This window comes from Triticum aestivum, chromosome 6A (assembly GCF_018294505.1).
Source record: "Triticum aestivum cultivar Chinese Spring chromosome 6A, IWGSC CS RefSeq v2.1, whole genome shotgun sequence".
Classification (NCBI taxonomy): Eukaryota; Viridiplantae; Streptophyta; class Magnoliopsida; order Poales; family Poaceae; genus Triticum; species Triticum aestivum.
Window position 1 is genome coordinate 53249539 of NC_057809.1, and position 24248 is coordinate 53273786.

The 24248-nt window shown below is 44.1% G+C and overlaps 2 long non-coding RNA genes across 3 annotated transcripts; both read right to left on the reverse strand.

The window, feature by feature from the left end:
- Positions 1 to 8934: 8934 nt before the first annotated feature.
- LOC123131958 (uncharacterized) lies at positions 8935 to 11959 on the reverse strand. The gene is made up of 3 exons (XR_006464432.1): positions 11833 to 11959; positions 10062 to 10260; positions 8935 to 9683 (listed from the first exon to the last, which is right to left on the reverse strand). It is a non-coding gene; the product is annotated as an uncharacterized lncRNA (long non-coding RNA).
- Positions 11960 to 12039: 80 nt separating this feature from the next.
- On the reverse strand, positions 12040 to 23182 carry LOC123131957 (uncharacterized). 2 transcript variants are annotated; one of them, XR_006464431.1, is made up of 6 exons: positions 22741 to 23182; positions 21752 to 21866; positions 19935 to 20090; positions 14428 to 14558; positions 13513 to 13668; positions 12040 to 12215 (listed from the first exon to the last, which is right to left on the reverse strand). It is a non-coding gene; the product is annotated as an uncharacterized lncRNA (long non-coding RNA). The 2 variants fall into 2 exon arrangements; XR_006464430.1 differs by having other exon boundaries at positions 21782 to 21866; positions 22741 to 23181.
- Between the last annotated feature and the right edge of the window lie 1066 nt (positions 23183 to 24248).

A 24248-nucleotide genomic window follows, 5' to 3' on the forward strand; every position in this document is an offset into this window, starting at 1 on the left:
CGACGGCGCGCGTGTGGGAGCAGGGGAGAGAAACAGAGACAAAGGGCGCGGGGTGGGGGGCGCGCCGTTAGATATGTTAAATCTTTGTCGTCCGCCCCCCTTTGCCGTCCGCTTATTTGCTCTTTGCCGTCTGCTAGCAGACGGCAAAGAGGGGGCCCATTAAGTTTTTTTTAAGCAGCTCGTCAGTGGGGCCCCTCCCTCTTTGTCGTCTGCTAGCCGACGGCAAAGAATCTTTGCGGTCAGCTAGCAGACGGCAAAGAATCTTTGCCGTCAGCTAGCAGACGGCAAAGAACTAGCTGATGGCAAAGGCTTTCTTTGCCATCAGCCAGTTCTTTGCCGTCTGCTTTCGGGTAGCTGATGGCAAAGAGCTTCTTTGCCGTCTGCTAGCAGACGGCAAAGAGCTGGCAGATGGCAAAGTAGCTGATTCCAGTAGTGAGGATAGGTTGGGGGCTAGCGGTGAGTGGACTGTGTAGATGGTCTCGAGCTGAGAGAAGAGAAGAGAGAGAGGCCCAGCGACTGTTTCCGGAGACCGAAAACGTCTGACGTTAGACCGGCTATATTGCCGCTATAGTTTAACGGTTGGGCTATCAAACGAGCTCCGAATGCGATGAAACTTGGCGGGCGACCTACTAACAACATAACAACACCGCACGCCAACTTTCAACCCATTCCGAGAACATTTTCCGGCCACTTATAAAATAATATTTCGGACATGCCGCGGGCGCGTGCGAGTGTGGTTGGGCTCAGAACGGACAACAGACGGAACTAGGGAAACCCGGACGGATGCAAGTTTCGAAAACATGATGATGCAATGCACATGATGACATGACAAGATGCAACACGCAAGCGAATGACAACGCAACAACAGCGAATAACTGGAGGACACCTGGCACATCGGTCTCGGGGCGTCACATTGGCGGCTTGTTGTTCATACACCTCAGAAAGGTTTTGAAAACCCACTCAAATGATGGTACTGTTTCATCTCGCACGAGTGCAACAGCAAATATGGTGCTCTGTAGATGATGGTTCACCCCCACAAACACTCCCAGCGGCATGTGGAATTTGTTAGTTTTATACGTCGTGTCAAATGTAACGCAGTCTCCAAAATCTTCATACGATCATCTGCAACTTGCGTTCGCCCAAAAGACGTTTCTTACACGGTTATCTGCATCAACGTCATAATCATAGAAGAACTCTGGGTTTATCTTTTGCATTTTCTCGAAGAAATTCAGAAGTTTCTTGACATCATCTTCAGACTCTTCTCTGGCAAACTTCTGTTTCCTGCATTTTCAGAGACAATGCAAACTTATCTCACCAAACAGGGAATAATTACAGATAGAATGCTCAAGAGATATGCTCTGTTACGTGCTTACCTGTTTACCCACTCGCGGCTAGTATGTCCCATGTACTGCAGACCACCGAACATACGCGACAGCGTCGACATCATCTGAGCATGTGTGTGGTTGTCCAGTTGCATGTCTTTCACTAACTGGTCTATCAAAGGATCATCTTTTTTGTGCGATCGCATGTGCAAAAGCATCCCGGGGCTTTCCAGCATCTTGTGATTGTGGTTGAGTTGAACCATTTCTATCACAAATTTGCCATCCTTCCTTTTTTGACTCTAATCTTTGCATTGCAGCCAATCCTTTTTGATGTCTTCTGACGTACCCGGTGATAATCTGACACAGCCTGCTTGTGGACCCCTTCTCTTGAGCAGACAATGTAGGCATTTGTCCTGTGTTTTGCCCTCTTGCGTATACCAAACCCTGCACATCTTGCATAATTGTTGTAAAAGTCCCATGCCTTGTCGTACGTGGTGAATTTCATTCCAGCAGCAGGTACGAGGTTCAGCGGCATGTTTTTATCCTGCATTAATTGAAATGCTATATGAGAAAATTTGTTATGTTCTGTTTTTTGAATACGAGGAGTGCATACGAGTTTAATAAAGCATTTGCAATGTTCCTAGCCAAAGCTCACAAGAAATATCAGTGTGCACTGCAATGTTATCTGAATGGACTGCAACTATTAATTTTTTTCAGACCATAAACTTACATGTGTGTACAGTCGTTCGCCTGATGGTGTTTGCAGCTCGCCGGGTTGTATTGGACATGGCGGGGTTATAGCAGATGTGTGTAATTGAGGATCTCGCGGCGGTAACAGTGAGGAGGATTTGTACCTGCTGTTTACTTTTGACCGATGCACCGTTGGTGGCCGCAGCGTCGAAGTTGATGCAGCAGGTCTGGTTGGAGCTCTGTTTTTCGGTGCAGCAGGTGGACGCTGAGCTCTGTTTTGGGATGCGGCAGGTGGACGTGGTGGTAATCCAGTGTTGTGACGATGTCTCGGTGGATTGGTTTGAAAATTTTGGAGCAGTGGCACATCATCATAGACATAATCATCATCTGCTGCAACATCGTGTTCACCTGCATCATCATTGTCTGTTCGGACATGCTGTCCAAACATAGTGAACTGGTGCTTATACTCTGGGTTGAGAACTGTTATCGGCTCATCTTCATCGTCATCGTCTTCATCATCGCGTTGGTGAGTGCCTTCCCAGACGAATGTGACATCATCATCATCTTCAACTACATCTTCATCATGTGAAAAATCTTCTTGTGGAGAGTACTGCACCCTGTTTGTCGTCGTGAAGAATCCACGAGGAATCTCAGGGGTAACCCAGCCAGTATCTCTTTCAGAAGAATATCCACTCTTCTGAAAGTTGTTGTTCTCAGTGCTGTCAATTATGCGCGGCATTTTGTATCTGCTGAACGTCATCTCCTGCACACAAAATGACTGAGCTGCATTGTCAGGTTAAATGAACTGAATCATACGAACTGCAATGTGTTCAAAATGGTACTGCCGAAGCATTGCATGGTGACTGCATCACCCCGCAAGGTGAACTGAAGCAACCGCACTGCATCATTATCTGTAATGAACCTATACAAGCTACTGCATTTTCCCCCACAACAAACTGAAGCAACCGCACTGCATAGGTTTTGTACTGCATAATCGCGCGTTGTACTGCTTGTACTACTTTGTCTATGATAACTACACTGAGATGGTTGAGGAAGTGTACTGCTTACCTCGTGATGCAGTGATTCCTTGCGTTTACAGGAGGAAGTTCCCTTCTCGTCCGCCTGCACAACTTTCACGTTTGCCCGTGCAGTCCACTTGCCCTTCAGAAGTTCATGGGCGGTCTGGACGTTGCTCAAGGTGAACGGGGAAGGAGGATTTGCTCTGAAGGTCGATGCAGACTTATTCCAAGAAGCTACCGTGGATGAAGCAACCTTGCGCACACTCCTCCTTGCTCGAATTGGTTTGATGTCGAGGCAGCACCAATCCACATCTGATGAAGTACAGCTAATTGCAGGCCCGGAGGAGTTCGGTGGCGGCGCTACCGAGCTGCTGCCGTGGAAGAAGGCCGATAGGCTGGTGTTGCTCGGTGCCTGCCGCGGAAGAAGGCCGAGAGGCGACGGGCGGCGTCGCTGCCTGGCCGCCGCCGCAGAAGAAGGCCGGGAGGGGAGGGGCGGCGTCGCTGCTGGCCGCTGCCGCGGAAGAAGGCCGGGAGGGGAAGGGCGGCGTCGCTCCCAGGCCGCCGCCGCGGGAGAAAGCAGGGAGGGGAGGGGCGGCATCGCTCCCAGGCCGCTGCCGCGGTAGAAGGCCGGGAGGGGAGGGGCGGCGGCTCGCCCAGGCCGCTGCCGCGGTAGAAGGCCGGGAGGGGAGGGGCGGCGGCGCAATCTTGGTGGTGTGCAGAATAAGGCGTTTTGGTGTGCAGAATAAGGTCTTAAGGGGTGTTATCATAATAGACCCACCCTATATATATCATCGAATGTCTCACAACCACAATTAATTCACACATATATACACACACCTGTATATATGTATACAATTAGGTAGCTATATACAATTTCTCCTAATTGGTGCCTTCGAAGCCAGTGGCATTAGTCAAATTGGTGCCTTCGGAGCACGATGACAATTGGAAGTGGTTCATGGGGGCGGTAGCGGGTAAAAGTATTCTCCTTTGGGATCTATGACCTGGTCGAGCAAAAATCCCGTTATTTCCTCTTGAATTGCTTCTATGCGCTCCTCTGGTAGGAGCTACTCCCGCACCTCTCTGAACTGTTAAGAAGGAGATCAATATGCATGTGTATTAGTTGTGTGACTAGATATATCGATAATGGTGTAAAAATTGTGAATAGTGTTTTGACAAACGTACCCAGTCCTATCTTTGAGATCTGCTCCTTTCGGACGTCATCATGCGAATGTTCTCGCAAACGTAGTATGCACACAGATCATTTCCCGGCGCCTGCTTCAGGGCCTTTACGAGAATGGAATTTGATCAGATAATAATTAATCAAGCATGATAATTAAAGAGATGGCAGCTAGCTAGTACTACTTAATTACTTACCTTGGGTCGATACCATTTCAGATTTCGTTTCCATTGACCTGGAGTGACGCTGATGAACTTTGCCCAAGCCCTGCCCGCCGACAAAGAAAATGAATAAATGGGTTATTAAATAGTTGTTATCAGGAAATGACAAACTAATTAAATAGGCCGAGATATAGTTAATAATGATTGAAATTACCTGTTGACTATCCCCTTCACGATGGTGTAGTCACTTGCTTTCTTAAGTAGTGAGTCTAGTACTTCAAATGTTCCTTCATCAACTTTAATGATTAACAAGATCCAGTGAAATCTGCATGCACACACGTTTGCATATCTTAATTAAGCGGGCATATGTAAGCAAAAACATGTAGCTAGCTAGTAGGCAAAAACAGAGAATTTGTAGTATAAGACAGTGTGACTCACTGGAAATGTAAGGAAGTAGTATATCTTCATTGGTATTGAGGCGCTTCAAGAACTCTAGCATGCTTTCCTCTACACTTTTTTCATAATATGCATCTAATTTCCATGTGTATTCATTAACGGTATTTGGGTCAATGAACCCAATGCCATAGCATCCACCTTTTTTCATTTCATACATCTTCATCCTGCATAATACCACAGAAAAGAATATAGTGAAGATAATTACAGGTAATGATTGATCAAAATGATCACTATAGCTAGCTTCAGACTTAAATTACAGAAAGAAATCACTTACAGACAATAGCAACTGACGATAGATTTGTCGAGTGCGTCTTGATTGTATAACTGAAATAGTTCTGAATACTCAACGGACACAGCTTTCTCATGGTAGTAATGATCCTTCTTGACATTCACCATGAGGGACTCTCGATTGGAAATCTTGGTAATGTTCATGTACCATTGATGCAATTCATACATTCTCGTTGGGAGCTTCTTGACCTCGTCTGGCTCGACCAAAGGTTGGCCTCGGACATATTTCCGTTTTATTTCCTCCTCTCTAAGCGGAGACATGGGCTCGATCTCGAGGAGTTGTTCAACAGTGATCTTGAGGATTTCATCCTGCCTTATATGCTTCTTGGTTATTACCACATCGCCCAGCTGGGAAACGTTAACGGTTTGCCCACAATAATATTGGGCGCGTGTACTCTCATGTGTTGTTGGCATAACAAGCGGGGGGATTGATTGCGCCACCTGTTCTCCCAGCTGGCGAACGGTTTTACCACATTTTTTGACAGCTGATTTGCTCGAGCTCGCCTCTTTCTGTAGACGTGCTCGATTTAACTTCCTGAGGTGGCGCTCATAGTCTGTGTCAACAGGCTTGGGAGCTGGTGGTCTAGCCATACGAATGAAATGGTCAATCTTTTCCTCAGGCACTTTCTCCCTTGGCGGCGGTGGCGGTTTCGGTGCAAAATGGGCTTCCACCTCGGCCTTCGATATGGCTGCATTTTCCTCCTCGGACTTGTCGTAAGGCCTCTGCGGAAGAGGCGCGAGGCTGCTTGGACCATATTGAAATCGCTTGCCTCCGCCTGTACCTCCTATACTACCTCGACTTGTATTGCTACGCACCATAGTTGCGGCGACTCTCTTCCATGATTGCTGAGGCAGCGAAGATGGCTGACATGGCTAAGTTGGACGAGAAGGAGTGGCCTGAAGCTGTGCCGGACTTGGAGGAGGAGTGGCCTGAAGTTGTGCCGGACTTGGAGGAGTGGACGTCTGACGCTGTGTCGGACTTGGAGGAGGAGTGGCCTGACACTTTGCCGGACTTGGAGGAGGAGTGGCCTCACGCGTTGGTGGACTTGGAGGAGCGGGAGTCTGCTGACTCGGTGGCAGACTTCGACGAGGAGTCGGGTGACACAGTGTCGGTGGCCTTCAAAAGACGATGCAATCCTTTCTCCATAGGATGATATGATGTATAGCCTCTCCCAATGTGTGCTCGTCGTCACCTCCAGGAATGTCAAGCTGTAGCCCCGAATATGGGTCCACCACCTCATCAACCAAGACACGAGCATAGCCCGCTGGAATCGAGTTGCAATGGAAGGTTGCCTCGGGGGGATTTGTAAAAGCAACGGCATCCGCCACCTTCATGGATATGTTCTTCATTTTGAAGTGTAGCTCGCAGTTAGTGTTCTCCATGATGTCATCCACGGGGTATCTATCTAGCATTGCGTCGACCGGGGCGGAACCCACGCTGCTTCTCGGCATGGATGGGGTGGTGCTATCCAATGCTGGATCATCCGCTAGCTGCTGCAGCTGCTGAGACCCCCTTTGCTGGCTAAGTGAGTCGATCTGCTCCTACTGCCACTGGAATTTGACTGCCAAGTCCGCGTGCGCTGATTCTCGGCCTTGAAGGCGTTCATAGTCCAGCTTCCTCTGCTCCTCCATCTTCCTCTTCTTCTCCTCCGGAATCTTCTTTCTCGCACGGTTTCTGTAGCCGGCGTTCCAGTCCGAAAACCCCTCATACCACAGAATAGCGTCCTTGCCTCGTGTTCTTCCCGGGTGTTCAGGATTTCCCAGGGCACACGTAAGCTCGTTGTTCTCTTTGTTGGGCTGGAACACCCCCGATCGAGCCTCTTCTATTGCAACAAGTAGCTTATCTTCAGCTCCGCTCAGACATGCCTTCTTCGAAACTTTGCCTGTCTTCGGGTCCAACTCCCCCCATGCGCATAGAACCAAGTCCTGCACCTGGGGGCCAGCTCCTAGTAACCAGAGTGACACCTGCATCCTCCATCTCTTTCTCAAACTTATCCCACTTAGGCATTGCCACCGCGTAGCCACCTGGCCCCAGCTTATGAAACTTATCATTTTTTCGGCATTTTTCTTGTTTATTCTCGACCGTTCCTATAGCTAATTCCAAATCCTTGAATTTCATGAAATCGTCCCAATGAGCACTTTGCTTCTCTAGTGTTCCCTCGAATACTGGAGTCTTCCTTCCTCCCTTGACATACTTGTTCCATACACGATTCTTGTGGTTGTTGAATGCAACCGCCATCTTCCTAAGAGCAACGTCCTTGACTTTCTCCACATCTGCATCTGTGAAATGATTTGGTAGGGTGAAATATTCCATGAGAGTTTCCCAAAGCAGACCTTTTTGTCTGTCGTCGTCAAAAGTAACATCTGGACGTGGCTTTGCTGGCTCTCCATGGTTGAAGGGAGATCGGGAGTTGGTCCTTCACAAGAACTCCTCACTGACGAATGAACTTGTCCGCAATCTTCTTAGACGCTAATGGTTCGCCATTAGGTTTGATGGCCTCGATATTGTACTTTACGCCCTCCTTCAACTTTTTGTTCGGGCCTCGTTTCTTGTTGCCTGAAGATTTGTTCGATCCGGATGGCTGAAAGAAGAAAGATCGATTCGTTAATATATCTTCAAGTCATTTAAAACATGTGATGATCACCAGATGTCTGCTTATATAAATATATATACCTCGCCAGTCTTTGTTGTTTCAAGATCAACATTTTCTTCGTCAACATCATAATCATAGTTCACAACTTCATCAATTCGGTCGTCACGATCGAATATCATATCACCCTCACCGGTGTTGTTTAGAAATTCGGAGCCGTCATAATCTTCTTCATTCTAATCATCATCTAGCCCACGAGGATGGTGTATGATATCAATACACAGCACCGAAAACACCAAATTAACACAATACATAAAGTTCATACAACACTTAAATGCAACAAACAAATAACTCTATAGCTAAAGAATTTAAATTTAACAACAAATGCGATCAAGATCGCAACTAAGGTAACAATTGATCCAACAGCATAATGATAGCAAGCCTCACTATGAATGGCATATTTTCTGATCTTTCTAATCTTCAAGCGCATTTTCTCCATCTTAATCTTGTGATCATCGACGACATCGGCAACATGCAACTCCAATTCCATCTTCTCCCCCTCAATTCTTTTCAATTTTTCTTTCAAATCCTCGTTTTCTCTTTCAACTAAATTTAACCTCTCGACAATAGGGTCAGTTGGAATTTCCGATTCAACTACCTCCTACATACAAATATCTATGTCAGCTTGATGGGCATAATTTGTCATAAACACGAAATGCAACAAATAGTTGTAAAAGAGAATATACAACATCCGAATCATAACAAGGACGAGGGCTGACGGGGACGGATATCAAAACCAAGGCACTATGTATAACAAACAACATACGGGTAAGATAATTATACGAGTAACTATATATCGAAATCACACAAACATCAATTTTTTATATAAAATTTCATTAACAAGAGGCTCACCACAAAGGTGGTGCCGGCGACGGGACGGTGCGGGCGATCGACGATGGTTACGACAGAGATTTAGAAGGTATTAAGTAAACCACACCTACATATGCAAACTAAGTGTTATTTTGACCTCAATTTGCATATAAATCAAATACTACCACATATAATTCCTCCCAAATTACTAAAACCCACAATTAATCACTATATAAACCAATGCAAGAGCTAATCTAGCAATGAGAGATGAAAGGACAAAGTTGCTAACCTTTGTGATCATTTGAATGGATGGTGGCCTGCAAATCTTGACAAATTTTGAGCAAAATTTGTGATGAACTCGAGAGGAAGAAGGGAAGAACAGAGGAGAGGGAGAGGGGTAAGGGGGAAGAACAGAGTGCGGGTGGACGAAGGGTTTATATAGGACGACCTTTAATACCGGTTCGTGCCACGAACCGGTACTAAAGGTGCTGGAGGGGCCCCACTCTGACAACATCCTGCCACCACTTTCTTAAGTACCGATTTGTGGCACGAACCGGTGCTAGAGGTTCGCCACGAACCGATAGTAAAGAGCTCCTCCCTCCTAGCCGTTGGAACTAGAACTAATGGACACATTAGTGCCGGTTCTGTTACAAACCGGGACTAATGTGTCGCACATTTGACCCTTTTTCTACTAGTGGATAGCGCCGGTGCTTTAGGGCTTTGTGCCACCACACCCCAAAAATGGGACGTCCACTGATGTGCTCATGAGCATTGCAACAACCTCCTAGGAGGAATGTAACCAAAACTCTCTTTCTTTTCAATGCAATGAAACACAAGCTCTCTTGTGTTCTCTCGAAAAAAAAGTTCAATGGCTCAAGAGATAGTAATGCACAGAGCATATATAGTAATGCATTTCAACATAGGAGGCTAAAACATACATGTCTATTGGGCATGTAAATATGGGTGCTAATTTGTTGTACACGGTATCACAAGAAGAGAAGAACTACGGAAATAAACCATGAAAACTCACTACCCAGTTCAGCGGTTCAAGGAACTGTATGCTGGCATACCTTGTGTGCGAGCTTCTCCTGCTTCTCTTGTTCCATTTTCTGCAGACAGGTCATAAACAAGTCATCGGCATGTTATTAAGTATTAGCAGGGCATCAGGGCATATATAAAACAACAGATTTTATTGAAAATCAAAGTCGTGGGAAAATGCCATGATGTTTGTACTAGCACAGCTATGTTCTGCAAACCGAAGTCATGTATGTAGATTACTGAAAGTTCATGCGCCGATCTCACGAAAATAAATGCATTGTTGTTTCGGAAACCAACATTTCATCAATAATCTCAAGAAAACAATGTGACAGTTCCATTGTGAGCATTAACGACTCACCCAGCCCCCAAGTTTCTATCAGTCTAATATTCGTACATAGTTAAGTGTTATTCAAAAAGAATACCGGTTAGCTGGTTTGTTTGTTCTTTACCTGTTGCATGACCTTGGAGAACTCAGCGCACAACGCCTTGCACCCCTCGCCGTCCAGGATCACCTTTATAGAGAACCCTGCAGGCTCCTCCGGTTGACGCTCGCGAAGGCACTTCTCTCCCCCGGTGCCTTCATACTTTTGCAGGTAACAACATCTTCATCATCAATCTCGATGGCACTAGAATGCCACTTCCATGCATCTGAAGAACAACATATGCATCAAATCAAAAGAACAGTTTAACACCGATCATACTACTACTTCACTGCGCACAGCAAAACACATGGGAATAGCTCAAGTATGCCATGCGTCTTTTCAGCAAACACAAAGCACAACACTAACACTCGGTAAAAGATAAACTAGAGAATATCGGTCTCTTCTTATCCTATGAAACTAGAGCAAGAATTGCCTAAGCATGAAAAATGAACTCTAAAAGCCAATTCAGCTACATGGGCAAGAAAGCATATCATTTGAATTACAACAAGTCTAGTCTGGTACACAGTAGCAACTAAACAATCCAAGTAAATCCAGTACCACAGTTATTCAACAAACTCTAGGAACCAAACACCATGGCCCAGCACAATAGCATGATTTATGAAGGACCAAAAATAGCCACTATACTACTATAACAAGTTCATGTCCAACAGCACATTAACCAGTTGCTCAAATGCTATTCGATCAGCACAAAAAACACTAATCCCAACTTGATGAGTTTGACAAACATATATAACATGCCTTTGGTAAAAGGGCTCGAAAACTAGGTCCTAGATCAAGGCGGGTCAGAGGGGAAAACCATGAACCTACCGGAACTACTTGTAGCCGAGGAACCAACAGTCAGGTATACAAATGACTTGACACAGAGCCATCACATAAACATCTCAAGTAAGATCAGTGATATGTCACCAACAAAATGAAAATAATATGCAGCACCATTTATAACTGGTGGAGCAACCAACAGTCATAGTGCTTCGGAACCATTATTATACTAGCTCAGGAATGCTTTGGACATTTCGAGCCCAAGAGCAGAGGATGTATAGAACATAACAAACAAGGAACCACCTCTCCCTCATTTTATACCTAACTATAAAGTGGAACAGACCCAAACTGAACAGTTTTGTACCCAAGGTATTGTCAAGCATTTTAAAGGATGAGGTTGTTTTTTACATCCTGTGGAATAGGTTATGGTAATCTTCTATATGTAAATACATTGCAAACAATTCCCGCGGCGACGGGCATGGTGTCATCTAGTTTACATAGTGTTGTGCTTGCTGAAAAATCCACAGATTGATCTAGCCAAGCAAATGTGGACTAATGTTTCATACGACAACAAAGATATCGACCAAACCAACCACGAGGGAGAATTCACATCAGAAGACCATGCAATGCAGCAGCAGCAAAACAACTAAGCAGCAGCAATGCAACACCACCATACCATACTCAGGTGCCAACCGCCATAGCAAAACAACTACAAACTACTCCCTCCGTTCCTAAATATAAGTCTTTTTAGAGATTCCAATAGAGACAACATATGGAGCAAAATAAGTGAATCTACACTGTAAAATATATCTATATACATCCATATGTAGTCCGTATTGATAGCTCTAAAAAGACTTATATTTAGAAACGGAGTGATACAATTCATCATCTCGATCTCAAATCCACAGGAAGCAGCTAAATAGGCAAGGCAGTTCGCCAACATCGAAAGCTTATTATCTGCATCATGATTGCACTTGTCCATGTGCTGTAAGTAAAACCATGCGGTACAGGGGCTGACCAACGTCCATAGACCACAATTAGTCGACGACCTCCGTCTTCTTGGCTTCAACGGGAGGTACCAGCCAAGGACACTCAGGCCGGCGAGGGTGCCCGCCAGGACGGTGTTAGTTCACTACCAGAAACTGAAAAATCTCTGTGAGCCCAAAACCGACAGGAAAATAGGGAAACCCGACAGGATCAGCCATGAGGGATAGCTTGGCATGCCTGCAGATGCTGACGTCTTTGAACCGCCTCCAGTGTTGGACAGAGCTTCCTCTACAGTGAGGGATACCAATACTGCTTTCGGTAAACGTTAGTTTGGTTGTGGCCTTGTCAGGGACAATGTGGACGTATAGCTCTGGCTGAGTGTCAGTCAGCCTCTCAAACCCGATTATCCAACGCCTGCACATCATAGCACCCAAATACCCAATTTAGTGTGGTAATCACAAATAACAAGTCAATAATGCAAGCATAACTGGAAGTTTTGAGACTAATAATGCATTAGAGTAGAATCGGCCTATTTTTATTTATTTATTTCAGATTACACATGCAAAATAACCTAACAGCCATACAAATCTAGTTTGAATCAGAAAAGCGTGTGAGGCGAGGGCATGAGACCCCATCGAGTCTATGAAGATGTGATGCATGGCATCCTGATCTAGACTCACATGTGCAAGGGACAAATGTGTTTCATCGCGTGGAAACCACTAAATATTGAGTCAAAAAAAGATGGAGCCCAACTGAGTAGAATGCTAGTTGTATATTTTTTTTGGAGCCGGTGCTAAGAATATTGGAGTTGATTCCTTAAGTTGAATGGAATGCTGAAACCTAGTCTTCAAAAGTTCCATTTTGTGCTTGTTTGAGTTTAAATTTTTCCTTTTGTGTTTAAAAGCACCCACTACAACTCATCCAAATGGGCAACTCCAAATGTGTGTTTAAAACCTATAGCATTCAGCATCCAAGTTTAGCTTCTATTTCTTCCGACCTCAAATCAGAAACCACAACTGTTGCATTAATTTGGATTTCTGCAGGTTAAAGCGCCCACTACAACTCATTCAAATGGGCGGCAACTCCAAATGAATGTTTAAAACCTATAGTATTCAGCATTCAAGTATAGCTTCTATTTCTTCTGGCCTCAAATCAGAAACCATAATCGTTGCATTAATTTGGATTTCTACAGGTTAAAGCGCTTGTAGTGTGTGTAATATCTTCTCTTGATTAAAGCGCCTGGAATATAATTTTCCTGTAGCAACATACCTCCACAAGTCGTAAGCCTTTTTAGTTGTTACTAATATTCAAATGCATAAGAACTGAAGAGAAAATGAGCGGTGTCTAATAGAAATAAATTTTCTGATTCATGAAAATTGCAAACAAGCAGGACAATAATACATTCAGTTTGATTACTATGCGGGAGGTATTGTTTGACGTTATTCAACTCACTCCATATATTACGCTCTTTTAGGATAAAACATTAACATGGTGAAAAAAAACTATAGGTTTTATCACACCCTTAAATGATGACTCCAGTAAAAAAATCAAGTGCTCAAATTTCACGATGCAATGCTACACTGATGAGAGCTCAAAACAGTACGTAACAGGGGTGCTCAAGGTGTGCATGCCAAAGATTTCACATATATCAGCATACATATGTTCAAAAATTATTGGCTACTGATCTGAAAATAAGTAATTAATCATCTACCTCACAACCAGAATAATCAGAGCTTGACTCTCTACAACCAGCATCAGCATCGCCATCCCAGTTCATAAAATCAAGATCATCGTCATTTTCAACAATAGGAGGGACGCGGCCAGACGTAGAGTGATTATTACCCAGTGGATCATCATCACCTAGTGCCTGCATTTCACATTTTAATCGGAATAAACAATCCTTTCCATGAATCGGAATAAACATACATAGAATGATCTGAAACCTATCACCTTCAGGATATCTATAGTTTTCCTTGGGCATAAAAGAAAGGCACTCTTCCATTGATTGATTACAGATTTCATCAGCTCAAAAAAATAAGCGCTTAAAGTTCTAAACGTACATTGAAATTAGAATAGTATAGTTTGACAGACGAAGCTGAGAAATAGTACATCATTTTCCAAGAGAGCAAGCATCCAGAATCCATGCTCAAATATGTAATTCATCACATAGAGCAGTTCAAGTGAATGATGAAAGCTGCACTTAACTACCCACATGCTCTAGAGCACTGATTCCACTATGTGAAACATGGTCTGGCTCATCCAAATGTATATACTGCAACAACGTTGAGCACCTATGTATGTATGTAACAGAGTGCTGCCAGTAAAAAAATACCACACTTGCAGATATACTTGGCAAGTAGCAGCATGGTTCAGTTCTGTTAATGTTCATTTAGTTAGCATATCAACTGTTTTTCTTTCTCAAAACTCATGCTACTCAGTTGGTAGACGATGATTAGTTGTTCAGACGTAAGTGTAAAATACACTTCCTTTTTTTGTGGGGTAACTCTAAAATACTCACATTACCAGTTCCAAGTGTTGCACTAACCAGTGAAATTTGAATGGTCACAAGACTCAAGCATATTAGTGAACAAAAGAGAAAGCTGGAGAGAGGAACCGAATGGCTTACCGGTCGAAGAAGAAGAGGCCACCGGAGGGGCAGGGTGGGAGGCCTCAAGTGAGCACCGGCGCAGGTTGACAGACTCGCTGGTAATGTTGGGTGCCTTCTCCGCCGCGCACACCACACTTTCTCTTGTGCGCCTGCACGAGGAAATCGCATCAAGAAGAGCAAACAGAAATGACTAATATGAAACCGTGAAGAAACCACATGGTCTCAATTTTCTTATGGATAAACTACTGTTAAAGAACGGCACCATGTACCAAAAAAGTACACAACAGAACAGATAGTTGTACTAAATCAAGTAATATCAAATACATGGTGTGAATCTGCTCAGGTGCACCAACAAAAATTAAAAGGACTGCTAAAGTGAAACTGAATGCCATTATAAAAGTTCCATCCAGAACCAGAATAGAGGTAAGTGCAACATTGTGATTAAAATTGTGGACAGCATGCAGGTGTGGCGGAGATGCGCATGTTGAGATGGATGTGTGGCCACACAAAGAAGGACCATGTCAGGAATGATGATATACGAGATAGAGTTGGGGTAGCGCCGATTGAAGAAAAGCTTGTCCAACATCGTCTGAGATGGTTTGGGCATACTCAGCACACGCCTCCAGAAGCGCCAGTGCATAGCCGAAGGCTAAAAAAATCATTTCTATGGACAGAACAAAAACTACAAGACGCATACATACAAGCAGCAGAAGCGATTTTAAACATGAAAGGAACATATTTCCGACAATGATACGAACCCAAGAGGTTAAAAACTGAACATCCTGGTACATCTTTATCTTTAACATTTAAACATGAAAAGAGCATTCCAGGCTCCCAACCTTCTTCTCTGATGAGGACACCACAACCATCGACAAGTCTCCAACAATTATAGGTCCAATCACAAGAAGTCGCGCCAAACAAATAAGTGACCAGGTGAACGCTAACTTAAGTTTACCTTGTAACCTTGATGACACAACTATGCTTTCATCTCCATTGTTGTTGGTTGAACTTAGGTATAACATCGAAGCAATCCAACAACCTATGAGCTCTTGAAGCAACCGCTTTGGAGGAACAAGTTTGGAGAATACAAGTTTCAAGTGAAGCTGATGCTGTCAGTTTTTACCTCTGATGTTTTGGTGTGGCACACCCATATGATGGAGAGACGAGGCCATAGGGGTACATCAACAGAAGCTACATCAAATTATCTTTCCAATGCAAAAAACCTCACATCATTTGGAGTTGTGAGTCAAAAGTTCTAGTCATTCTCGTGGAAGGTGTCCAGCCTGTTAATACTTCGCGAATTTCCGAGGAGCTCTGCAACAACTCCCAAAGTTGACTGCTTATTCACCCAAGGAAGCCATGCAAACCTGCTTACTTTTGAAACCATTTTCACACCTAGCTAAGGGGGGTTGTCCTTGCTATAAAACCCCATCTCCCCCATCCTCTAGAGAACCTTTTGTCAAAACCATTCAGCTACAAGCTTATGCAGCAAGACTGCTAGAGAGATCCGAGAGATCTTGCTACCTTTGCTCTTGTGAGTTCATTCGGATTCGCGAGAAGGAGCCTCTAGTTCCCCCTAGTTCGTGCTCTACGGTTCCAGCCGTTTCGTGTGGATTAGTCCCGGTTTGTGGTTCTGCGATTGTTCGGACAGCGGGTTGGAGTTCTTGCAGCTTCGGTCAGCTATCCCCAACGTATGGGTTGCATCCATCCTTGGCAAGTATAAAGCTAGTTATCCCGGCTGCTTGCAGCTAGTTATCCCTCCCAATTCGATCCTACGACATGAAGATCGGGCCACCCTCGGGCGTGAACTCATTCAACGGGTTCCCACCCTCGGGTGCCACCATCTTTTCTAAAATTGACTTGCGAAGTGGCTACCACCAAATAAGAATGAGAGAGGGTGATGAATGGAAAACTACTTTCAAAACAAAATCTGGTTTGTATGAGTGGTTAGTTATGCCATTTGGATTGACAAATGCACCTAGTACCTTCATGAGATTGATGAATCATGTGCTTAGAATGTTTATTGGCAAGTTTGTGGTTGTTTACTTTGATGACATCCTGATTTATAGCAAAACTTTGGTTGAACATGTTGAACACATTCGGTGTGTGCTTGTTGTTCTAAGAGAGGAGAAATTATATGCTAACAAGGAGAAGTGCACATTTTGCATAGAAAAAGTTGTGTTTCTTGGCTTTGTTGTTTCAGGTCAAGGTGTGGAGGTAGATGAGAAGGTCAAGGCCATCCGTGAGTGGATGCCTCCACAAAATGTAAGCCAAGTACGAAACGTACTTGGCCTTGCTGGTTTCTACCGTCGGTTTGTGAAGGACTTCAGCACCATTGCTGCCCCAATGAATGAGCTAACCAAGAAAGATGTTCCCTTCAGGTGGGCAAATGCACAAGAGAAGGCCTTCCAAGAGCTGAAAGAAAAATTGACATCTACACCATTGCTTGCACTATCCAACTTTGGTAAGACTTTTGAGATTGAATGTGATGCAAGTGGTGTGGGTATTGGAGGCGTACTAATGCAAGAAGGTAGGCCTATTGCATATTTTAGTGAGAAGCTAAGTGGTCCAACTCTAAATTATTCAGTTTATGACAAAGAATTATATGCACTTGTGAGATCTTTAGAAACATGGCAACATTATTTGTGGCCTAAAGAATTTGTGATACATTCCGACCATGAATCTTTAAAGCACCTTAGGGGTCAACAAAAACTGAGCCGTAGACATGCAAAATGGAGTGAATTCATAGAATCTTTTCCCTATATTGTCAAGTACAAGAAAGGAAAAGATAATGTTGTTGCCGATGCTTTGTCTAGACGCCATATTTTACTCTCACAACTTGATACTAAGATTCTTGGGCTGCAAAGCATCAAAGAATTGTATGCCAATGACCCATATTTTGCTGAACCACACTCAAAGTGTAGTGAGGGGAAAGGTTGGGAAAAGTTTCACTTGCATGATGGATTCTTGTTTCGAGCTAACAAATTGTGCATCCCAGATTGCTCTGTTCATTTGTTGCTTTTGCAGGAGGCTCATGCTGGTGGTCTCATGGGACATTTTAGAGCAAAGAAAACTAAGAGTGTGCTGATTGACCATTTCTTTTGGCCAAGGATGAGGCGTGATGTTGAGCGCTACATACTACGTTGTGAGATTTTCCGCAAAGCTAAGTCACTTTTAAACCCTCATGGACTTTATACGCCCTTATCCATTCCTAGTACACCTTGGGAAGATATTTCTATGGATTTTGTTCTTGGATTACCACGCACTAAGAGGGGGAGTGATTCAGTTTTTGTGGTGGTTGATAGGTTTAGCAAGATGGCTCATTTTATCCCGTGTCATAAGAGCGATGATGCTTCACACATTGCTGATTTGTTTTTCAAGGAAATCGTGCGGCTACATGGAGTACCACGCACTATTGTTTCAGATCGTGACACCAAGTTTCTGAACTATTTTTGGAAAACGTTGTGGGAAAAGCTAGGGACAAAGCTTCTCTTTTCCACTACATGTCACCCACAAACGGATGGACAAACTGAAGTTGTCAACCGCACGCTATCCATGATGCTGAGAGCAGTTTTAAAGAAAAATTTGAAGATGTGGGAAGAATGTCTCCCCCATGTGGAGTTTGCATACAACGGGGCAGTACATTCGACCACTAAATTTTGTCCTTTTGAAATTGTTTATGGTTGCAAACCTGCTGCTCCCATAGATCTTTTGCCTTCACCATTGCAGGAGCGAACCAATCTTGATGCAAGTAAGCGTGCTGACTTCGTGAAGAAAATTCATGAGAAGACCAAGGAAAATATTGAGAAGATGACTGAACAATATGCAAAACGAGCAAACAAGGGAAGAAAGAAGGTGTTGTTTGAAGAAGGTGATCTTGTGTAGGTACACCTACGGAAGGATTGTTTCCCAGATCAACGCAAATGCAAGTTGCAGCCACGTGGAGATGGTCCATTCAAAGTTCTTGCAAAGATCAATGACAATGCCTACAAGATTGACCTTCCGATAGATTATGGTGTTAGTCCAACTTTCAATGTGTCCGACCTCTCTCCATACTTTGGACCATCAGAGTCGAGGACGACTCCTCTTCAAGAGGGGGCGGATGATGAGGACACCACAACCATCGACAAGTCTCCAACAATTATAGGTCCAATCACAAGAAGTCGCGCCAAACAAATAAGTGACCAGGTGAACGCTAACTTAAGTTTACCTTGTAACCTTGATGACACAACTATGCTTTCATCTCCATTGTTGTTGGTTGAACTTAGGTATAACATGGAAGCAATCCAACAACCTATGAGCTCTTGAAGCAAACGCTTTGGAGGAACAAGTTTGGAGAAAACAAGTTTCAAGTGAAGTTGATGCTGTCAGTTTTTACCTCTGATGTTTTGGTGTGGCACACCCATATGATGGAGAGACGGGGCCATAGGGGTACATCAACAGAAGCTACATCAAATTATCTTTCCAATGCAAAAAACCTCACATCATTTGGAGTTGTGAGTCAAATGTTCTAGTCATTCTCATGGAAGGTGTCCAGGCTGTTAAGACTTCGCGAATTTCTGAGGAGCTCTGCAACAACTCCCAAAGTTGACTGCTTATTCACCCAAGGAAGCCATGCAAACTTGCTTACTTTTGAAACCATTTTCACTCCTAGCTAAGGGGGGTTGTCCCTGCTATAAAACCCCATCTCCCCCATCCTCTAGAGAACCTTTTGTCGAAACCATTCAGCTACAAGCTTATGCAGCAAGACTGCTAGAGAGATCCGAGAGATCTTGCTACCTTTGCTCTTGTGAGTTCATTCAGATTCGCGAGAAGGAGCCTCTGGTTCCCCCTAGTTCGTGCTCTACAGTTCCGGCCATTTTGTGTGGATTAGTCCCGGTTTGTGGTTCTGCGATTGTTCGGACAGCAGGTTGGAGTTCTTGTAGCTTCGGTCAGCCATCCCCAACATACGGGTTGCATCCAACCTTGGCAGGTATAAAGCTAGTTATCCCGGCTGCTTGCAGCTAGTTATCCCTCCCGATTCGATCCTACGACGTGAAGATCGAGCCACCCTCGGGCGTGAACTCGTTCAACGGGTTCCCGCCTATCATTCTCTATGCGCTACCGTAGATTATAATGAATAGCAAGATGTTACGAACAATGGAACCTCTCTCACATGGGAACAAACGGGTAGTGTCTAACAGAAATAAAATTTTTTATTTCTGATTCATGGAAATCACAAAGACTTAGTTTCTACTGTTTTCCAGTTTGTTTGATTACTCTACAGGAGGTGTTGTTTAACGTTATTCAACTCACTCCTGATATTACGCTTTTAATAGGATAAAAATTTAACATGGCGAAACTTCTGTCTATGTAAAATAAGAAACAAGTGTTCAAATTTCACAATGCAATGCTACACTACATGATAGCTCAAAACACTAAATAACATGGGTTCTCAAGGTGTGCAAGGCAAAGATTTCACATATATGAGCATACATATGATCAAACTCTTGGCTACTGAACTTAAGACTCCAGTAATCATTTACCTCACAACCAGAATCATCAGAGCTTTGACTCTCTACCACCAGCATCATAATCACCATCCCAGTTCTCAAAATAAAGATCATTGTCATCTCAACAATAGGAGGGATGCGGCCAGAAGTAGAGTGATTATTACCCACTGCATCATCATCACCTAGTGCCTGCATTTCACATCTCAATCGGAGTAAACAATCCTTGCCATGAATCAAGAGCCCTATTGAATAAGTTCAGTAATAAAGCAAATGGACAAGAAGCAGTTGCTCTGTATCATATTTATGCTTGAGTTATCGACTACAAATCTACAATTGTTACAAAGCAAGCAAACTATCATGATAATGTTGTGTGACTAGACTCGATTAATGTAGCCTAGATGGCTTTACATTGCAATCCAGGAGAGAGAGACAGAGACAGAGAAAGAAAGACAGAGAGAGAGAGAGAGAGAGAGAATAAATTTCGGCAGCACAAGTAGATGCAGACTACTAGTCTGCTCCTTGCTGCAGATGCAATCATTGGGAGACTGCTGCTGCTGCTGCTGCATAGTAAACTCAGTCTGTTCATCCACCACAACTAAAACTCTTCAACGGTGTCCATAAAAAAATGACAGCTATTCACTCTGTTTGGGAAGAATGGGAGGTGAGGGTACAGGTACAAACACGATGTCAACCATCATCCATGGTCAGATGTCCACTTGCAAAATTGATCTAACATAACAGAGATGGTAAGAAGCTCAAGTGGCAAGGTAAAACTACTAAGAGCAGCAGGGCAATAAATAAAACTATCTAGTTGAGAAGAAGTGCTACTGCTACTGCAAATACGCATGCAAATGCAAATGTATAACCGGAGAGCTAAAGGGTAGCTGAGGCCACGACATGGTCTTAATTACAAAGCTGCACTTGAGTAGGGATACAAACATATATAGAATGATGTGAAACCTATCACCTTCAGGGTATCAATAGTCTTCCTTAGGCATAAAAGAAAGGCACCTGAATAATACACACTTCCATTGATTAACTACAGATTTCATCAACTCAAAATAAAACTACAGATTTCATCACTCTTAAATGATAGAGTATACATTCCATCTCGCAACAGCACATTGCTAGATTTCCACACAAGTTTCTACTAGGTGGAATGGTTTAGTGTGAACTCGTATCATCTATATTTGCTCTGCATCTACTCCCTCCGTTCCGAATTACTTGTCTCAGGTATGGATGTATCTAGATGTATTTTAGTTCTAGATACATCCATTTCTGCGACGAGTAATTTAGAACAGAGGGAGTACATGGTTTAGGGATTCTGAAAAGAAACAAAAAGAGAATATTCCTGTAGGAAAAACTTTAGACATGATGGAAAACCGAGCTGAGCTGAGCTGATCATGGACAAAATGGCATCAAGAATCAAACGGAAGCAAGATTGCACTTGATTGGCATCAACTTTTGGGACAAGTAGGCTATGGAACCCACTCTGAAGTTGGGAAAGGAAATCCCCACCTTCAGTTAGTGACTCTTAAGCTAATTCCTTGCCTCCTAGCAAAATATACTCTCACCCAGTAAAAAAAAGTTTGATTGATTCACCTTCGTACTGAGCTTATTTTTTTTAATGAACTTAACTACATGGCAAGAAAACCAAAAACAACAGCACAGTACGATGCTCAACAACAGTTTTTAGTTAATTTCTTCTCTCCTAGTGTGAGTTATAGAACAAAGGATTACACCAAAGTTAACATAACATGTTATGCTAACGGCACCATAAGAGTTCTTCACACTGAAATTATTAAGTACTTGCATACAAGCATAATATACTATTTCTTCATAAAGCAAACCTTCAGACTTCCAGGGTGACCCCAGCGTACCTACACAGGTCTGGTCTGTGAGCGTCTGAGCGAGTGTCGCTACCAGCCCAGAAACCTATCACCTTCAGGATGTTGATAGTTTTCCCTGGGCATAAATGGAAGACACCAAAAATTAATACTCTTCCTTCCACTGATTAACTACAGATTTCATCAGCTCAGAAGGAAGTAAAGATTTCATTAGTACTCTTAAATGATAGAGTACGTTCAATCTCGCAGCAGCACATTGCTAGATTTCCACAAGTTTCTACTAGTTGGAATGGCTCAGTGTGAACTCGCATCATCGCCATGACTAATCCGAGACATAACAATGCTACTGTGAAATGAACCCTACCAACCAACCAGATGTGTATCTACCAGGCCCTAACAAGAAAACTCAATATAAACAGCAACAAGCTTGTGAAAGAAACCTGGGGGACCTGTGCGTCGAGTCGAGTCCATACGCATAAACCTGGGAATTGTTTTTGGGGGAAAATACGGGTTTTCAATTTGAGTCGCTACCGCGGTCGCCTGCATGTCGCCCCACCGGCACCGGAGCAATCAAACCTACAACATGCTGCTCCCTCATGCTTCCCCGTGTATTAGACTGGAACTGGCTGGTTTGCTAGTTGATCAATCAAACTGAATACGTAGAGAACAAAGATGAATGCTTGAGTGAGCAGAGCCCATGGGGTTTGGTTGAGTTTGAGAATTGGGTTCAGTCCCAAAGTTTGAGATGGCGTTTGGGGTGGATAGTTAAGTTTGGAGCGATTTCTGGACTCTGGAGTGAGTTGTATGTACTGTAGTTGGGACCATACGGATGAAAATGCTTCAGACCATGGGTGCGGGTTGGCGTTGGGGTTGGGGTTGGGTTTCAGTTTGAGCTGCATATGCACATGACATGACTGAATCCGCGTACGCATACAGATGCAAATAGAACGGTGTGGGGGTGACAAGAGGAGAGGAGAGGAGGGGTTGGTTACCTTGGGAGGAGCAGCCGTCCCCGTCGATTCCTTGTGCTCGCCGGCACCGGCGGCTTCTTCCTTCCTTCCGTAGGGCAGATCCTCCTCCTTGCTTCTCGGCATGGCCGAGAACAAGGAAGGAAGGAAGGAGACGGAGGAAGCAAGGCCCGCCCTTGACGAGAAGGACGGCCGCTCGGAGCTCCGGTCCCCATGGCCGGACCGTGGCGGACTGATCTGGGCCGCCGCCTGACCGCTCGGTGCCTCTCGTCTCTTCTCTTCTCTTCTCTACTCTTTCGGTGAGGGAGGGAAGGGGAGGAGACAGGGCGGAGGCCATGAAATGAAATGCGGCGAGGTCTGCCGGGAGGGAGGGAGGCGGGGCGGCGGGTGGGTGGCGGCGCCGATGAGATTGAGATGCGGGGAGGCTTCGGGAGACTGACTGACTGTTTGGTTGTTTCGTCGCTTCGGGACCTGGGCCTCACCCTGGGCGCGCCCATGAGATTCTCTTTTTTGTTTCTCCTCCTCCTTCTGTTCCCATCCCACCCGCGGATCCATCTCACCTCATTGGTCGATCGGCGCATCCCACGGATCGCCCCTTTCGTCGATTCAATCGTAATCGTCTGTCCAATAATGAGTGGTTTGATTGGTTCCTATCGAAAACGGGTCGAGGCTGGGGCTGTGGGCGGAAAGTTTCCTCCTATATTAATCTATAATTAATATACAGTAAGAAAAATGAAAAGTTTTTGTTGGGTGTGTGGGAATTGCTGCCTCGGAGTGGATACGGACGGACGCATTGGTGGTCGGGGTTTTGTTTCGACGACGATTGATAAGGCTAGTCATAGTGGAAGTAACTTAGCTAGTAACATAGCGCACTCTAAATTTTTTTTGTTTATGTGGCATGTAGTTAATGAGAAGTAGTAACATAATATGTTACTGTAACATAGCGGTTTCGAAGATAAGATGAGTCTACAAGCTAATAAATGAAGTCCTCTATGACACTAATGTTATGTTACTTTGCATTATAAAGGTATTACCTCCGTCCCGGTGTATAAGTCATTCGCGTAGTTCTAGGTCGATAATTTAACTATCTAAATATGTATTATATGTGACAAAAAATATATATTTAGAAACTACATCCGTTTGGAAATCTAGTGGTATACTTTTCATGACATATAACACATATTTAATTCCTCAAATCGATAACCTAGAACTACGCGAATGACTTATACACCCGGACGGAGGGAGTAGTAACTTAGACTAGTGTCATATGCATGACACTAGTATAAGTTACTCCCCACTATGACCAGCCTAAACAACTGTCACGAATTCATATTGTATTGTAACTGGTTACTTGGCGTCTGTCACGGATCGCTTTCTATATGGGTGAGTGGACCACTGCTCATTGATTGGTCAATCGCCACATTTCACAACTTGATCCTGCTTTCTGGACGATTCAAGTCGTCCGGTCACATCCATCTCACGGCACGCATATGCTACGGAATGGGTCGAGTGATGACTACACCTGATAGAAT